The sequence below is a fragment of the Stegostoma tigrinum genome, chromosome 34 (assembly GCF_030684315.1).
Source record: "Stegostoma tigrinum isolate sSteTig4 chromosome 34, sSteTig4.hap1, whole genome shotgun sequence".
NCBI classification, from domain to species: domain Eukaryota; kingdom Metazoa; phylum Chordata; class Chondrichthyes; order Orectolobiformes; family Stegostomatidae; genus Stegostoma; species Stegostoma tigrinum.
The window spans coordinates 23,166,683-23,172,146 of record NC_081387.1 but is presented as its reverse complement, the minus strand read 5'-3'; positions in this window follow the sequence as shown (position 1 = coordinate 23,172,146).

Sequence of the window (5,464 nt, the reverse complement as noted above, 5' to 3'; positions counted from 1 at the left end):
TGGTGTAGATTCTCCGCTCCCAGGAAGCAATGGATGATGAAGGGTATGCTATCGGGCATATCCCATGTCTGTCTTCTGAGGAGGTCATTGCGGTTTTTCACTGTGGCGCATTGGAACTCGTGATCTATGAGTTGAGCATCTTATCCTGTTCCTGTGAGGGTGTACTTCAACATCCTCAGGTGTCTGTCTCGTTCCTCCTCATCCGAACAGAAAGCCCAGCCTTCAGGACAACTTCTGTGTGCAATTCTGGTCTTGCTGCTCTTGGAAGGATGTTGTGAAACTTGAATGGATTCAGAAAAAGTTTACAAGGGGATTGCCAAGGTTGGAGGGTTTGAGCTGCACAGGCTGAATGGGCTGGGATGATTTTCCCTGGAGCATCAGAGGTTGAAGAGTGACCTTATAAAAGTTGACAAAATCATGAGCAGCTGGGATAGAGTAAATGGATTTCTCCAGGGTGGGGGTGTTTAAAACTAGAGGGCACAGGTTTAAGGCGAGAGGGGAAAGATTGAAATGGGATCTTAGGGACAATTTTTTCACGCAGTGGGTGGCTCGTTTATGGAATGAGCTGCCAGAGGAAGGTGTGGAGGCTGGTACAATTACTAAATTTAAAATGCATCTGGATGGGCAAATGGATAGGGAGTGCTCAGACAAATTATGGTCCAAATGCTGGCAAGTGGACGAGACTAATGCAGGATATCTGGGCAACATGGACAAGTCGGAGTGAAGGGTCTGCTTCCGTGCTGTACATCTCTGTGACTCTATGACTCTCTGACCAGAACTGGACACAGCCGTCCAGGAGAGGCCAAAATCCCGTACAATGTCAACATGATGTCCTATCTCCCATCGTCAAAGGTCTGAGCAATGAGGGCAAATGTGCTAAATGGGCTCTTAACTGCCCTGTGACACAGATTTCAAAGAATTTTGTATCTGAACCTCTCGTTCTCTCTGTTCTACAACACCACCCTTGGTCATACCATTAGTTGTATAAGTCCTGCCCTTTTTTGTTTTACTCAAATGCAATACCTCACATCTGTCCAAATTAAACTCCATCTGCCACTCCTCAGCCCATTGACCCAATTGGTCAAGATTTCTTTCTGATCTTAGATAACTTTCTTCACTGTCCACAATCCCACTCATCCTGATGTCATCTTCAAACTTACTCAGCACACCTCCTATATTCTCATCCAAATCATTTATATCAATGACAAGCAAAAGTGAACCCAGTACCTGTGGAACACCAATGGTCACAGTCCAAAAAACAATCCCCCAACACCACCAAACTCTGTCTCCAAAGCAAAACCAACTTTGTATCCAGTTGGCATGCTCACCCTGAATACCATGTGCTCTAACTTTACTCAGAGTCTGCCATGTGGAACCTCGTCAGAGGCTTTACTAAAGCCCAAGTAAACAACATCTACCACTCTGCATTATCTTTCAGTTGGTACTTTGTTAAAAAACTCAATCAAGTTTGTGAGACACAATTTCCCTCCCATGAAACTGTGCTGATTATCCCTAACCAATCCTTACCCTTCCACATGTATGTAAATCCTATCTTTCAGAATCACCTCCAACAAATTACCCAGCACTGAAGTCGGACTCCGAGCTCTATGATTCTCCTTGCAGCCTTTCTTAAACACACAACAATAGCCACCTTCCAGTCCTGCAGCACCTCACCCACGGTTATAGATGTTGCAAGATGATTCCGCTGGGGACCCTGCAATTTCTTCCCTAAATTCCCACAACCTCTTGGATTATACTTGATCAGGTCCCGGGATTTCTCCACCCTCCAGCACTTCCTCTTCCAACGAGGTTTTGTGTGGCGAGCTGAGATATAAAAAGGCAGCAGTCGCATTGCTGGGAGTGTATTTATGGGCCCCCCAACAGTCGAGAGGCAATAGGCGATCGGACATGTCAACAGTTCAATGATGTGCATAAAAATAATAACATAATTAAATGAGGGGATTTTAACTTTCCCAACATTAATTGGAAAGTCATATTGTAAAGGCTGTAGAGGGGACAGAATTCCTGCACAGAGTATAAACCCAACAGGCTGAAATGTCGGAGTAACAAGTCCAGAGAACCCTGAATGTCCAGGAACACTCAGGATGGATAAGAAGGAAAAGAGAGGCTTTTGCAGATACAAAGGAAGCAACTCAATGAGAATGCTGAGATATTCTACAAATATATCAAACAGAAAAGGATAACCAGGAAAAGAGTAGAGCCCATTAGGGACCAAAGGGGCAATCTGTGCAAGGAACCAGAGGATCGCAGTTGGGTTTTCATTTTGGAGAAAAAAACGGTGCATAGAATTTGGGAACGTGGACTGTGAGGTTCTTCAGCAATTTGACAAAGAGAGTGAGGAGTCAATGGAGGTTTCGGTGAGCTCAAAAGTGGACAAAATTCCAGGTCTGGCTGAGGCGAAGGATCCTGGTCATCTTCTGGGGACTGGGGTTTGAATTCTGCCCTGGTAGATGATGGGTTTTGAATTTAATGAAAATCTGCAATTAAAAGTTTAAAAATGACCATAAAGCCATTGTTGATTGTCAGAAATCCCATCTGATTCACTAATGTCCTTGAGGGAAAGAAACTGCCATCATTACCTGGTCTGGCCCACATCTGAGTCCAGACCCACAGCAATGTGATTGACTCATAACTTCCCCCAGGGCAATAAAACAATGCTGGCACAGCCAGTGACATCCACTTCCTGTGAATGAATTACAAGAAAAGTTGTATCCCAGGCTGCCGTGTGAAGTGAGAGAGATAATTACAGGGGCCCTGACACACATTTTTAATTCCTCTCTGGCTACAGGGGAGATGCCAGAGGACTGGAGGACACCTGATGTGTTTCCACTTTCCAAGAAGGCTGGTCGCAATAAACCAGGGAATCACAGACCAGTGAGTCATGCATCAGTGCTTGGGAAACTATCGGAGATAATTCTGAAGGAGAGAAGTCATCTCCATTCAGACAGGCGGGATTTGACCAGGAATAGTCAGCAGAGTTTTGTCAGAGGGAGGACGTGCTGAACAAATTTGACTGAATTTTTTGAGGAGATGACCAAATGTTTGGGTGAGGGTAACGCAGTGATGCGGTTTATATGGATTTCAGCAAAGCCTTTGACAGGATCTCACATGGGAGACTGATAAAGAACGGAAAAGTGCTTTCGATTTAAGGTAATTTGGCAAAATGGATCCAAAATTGTCCAAGTGGTTGGAGACAGAGGATGGGGTGAAATGCTGTTTGTGCGACTGGAGTCCAGTGTCCAGTGACATACCACAGGGATCCGCGCTTCGTCCCATGTTGTTTGTAATTTTTATAAATAAGCTAGATGAGAATGTGAAAGAAACATTCTGTAAATTTCCAGATAACACGAAGATTGTTGGGTGGTTAATAGTGAGGAGGGAGCTTTAGGTGACAAGACCCTGTCTACAGGTTGGTGAGATCGGCACATCAGTGGTAAATAGAAATTAATCCTGAAAAGTGTGACATGATGCTCTTTAGAAGATGTGACAAAACAATGGTGGCCTGTGAATTGTATTTCAAAGGAAGCTAAGAGGAACAGAGAGATCTTGGTGTGATTGTCGACTGATTCCTGAAGATGGCAGGACAGGTTAATTGGATGGTTAAGAAGGCATATGGGCACTTGCCTTTATGAATCATGGCACAGATTATTAGAGCAGGGGGATTATATTGGAGTTATACAGGGCTTCAGTTAGGCCACTACTGCAGTACAGTGTACGGTTCTGGTCACTGCACTATGGAATGAATGTGATTGCTCTGTAGGGGGTGGAGTGAAGACTCACCAGGATGGTGCCTGGATTGGAGTAGTTGAGCTATGAACAGAGATTGGATAGATGATTAGTTAAGATTAGATTCCCTACAGTGTGGAAACATAGAACATATGGGACATAGAACATAGAAAGGTACAGCACAGTATAGGCCCTTCGGCCCACAATGTTGTGCCGTGGAATAATCCTAATCCAAAAATAAAATAACCTAACCTACATTCCCCTCAATTCACTGCTGTCCATGTGCATGTCCAGCAGTTGCTTAGATGTCACTAATGACTCCGCTTCCACGACAACCACTGGTAAACTATTCCATGCGCTCACAACTCTCTGGGTGAAGAATCTCCCTCTGTACCTTCCTCCTTACACCTTAAAACTATGACCCCTCGTGGCAGTCAATCCGGCCCTGGGGAATAGTCTCTGGCTATCGACTCTATCCATGCCTCTCATTACCTTGTACACCTCGATCAGGTCACCTCTCTTCCTCCTTCTCTCCAGAGAGAAAAGTCTGAGCTCAATCAACCTCTCCTCATAAGACAAGCCCTCCGGTCCAGGTAGCATCCTGGTAAACCTCCTTTGCACCCTCTCCAAAGCCTCCACATCTTTCCTATAATAGGGTGACCAGAACTGGACACAATATTCCAAGTGTGGTCTCACCAGGGTTTTATAGAGCTGCAGCATAACATCGCGGCTCCTAAACTCGATTCCCCTGTTAATGAAAGCCAAAACACCATATGCTTTCTTAACAACCTTATCCACTTGTATGGCAACTTTGAGGGAGCTATGCACTTGAACACCAAGATCCCGCTGTTCCTCCACACTGCCGAGAATCCTGCCTTTAATCCTATATTCAGCATTTAAGTTCGACCTTCCAAAATGCATCACTTTGCATACACCTCCTCCCACCCACCCTCCTGCAAAAATTCCATTCCCTATTCCCAATTCCTCCGCCTCCGCCGCATCTGCTCCCACGATGAGGCATTCCACTCCCGCTCATCCCAGATGTCCGAGTTCTTCAAGGACCGCAACTTTCCCCCCACAGTGGTTGAGAACGCCCTTGACCGTGTCTCCCGCATTTCCCGCAACACATCCCTCACACCCCGCCCCCGCCACAACCGCCCCCAGAGGATCCCCCTCGTTCTCACACACCACCCCACCAACCTCCGGATACAACGCATCATCCTCCGACACTTCCGCCATCTACAATCCGACCCCACCACCCAAGACATTTTTCCATCCCCACCCCTGTCTGTTTTCTGGAGAGACCACTCTCTCCGTGACTCCCTTGTTCGCTTCACACTGCCCTCCAACTCCACCACACCCGGCACCTTCCCCTGCAACCGCAGGAAATGCTACACTTGCCCCCACACCTCCTCCCTCACCCCTATCCCAGGCCCCAAGATGACTTTTCACATTAAGCAGAGGTTCACCTGCACATCTGCCAATGTGGTATACTGCATCCACTGTACCCGGTGTGGCTTCCTCTACATTGGGGAAATCAAGCGGAGGCTTGGGGACCGCTTTGCAGAACACCTCCGCTCGGTTCGCAATAAACAACTGCACCTCCCAGTCGCGAACCATTTCCGCTCCCCCTCCCATTCTTTAGATGACATGTCCATCATGGGCCTCCTGCAGTGCCACAATGATGCCACCCGAAGGTTGCAGGAACAGCAACTCA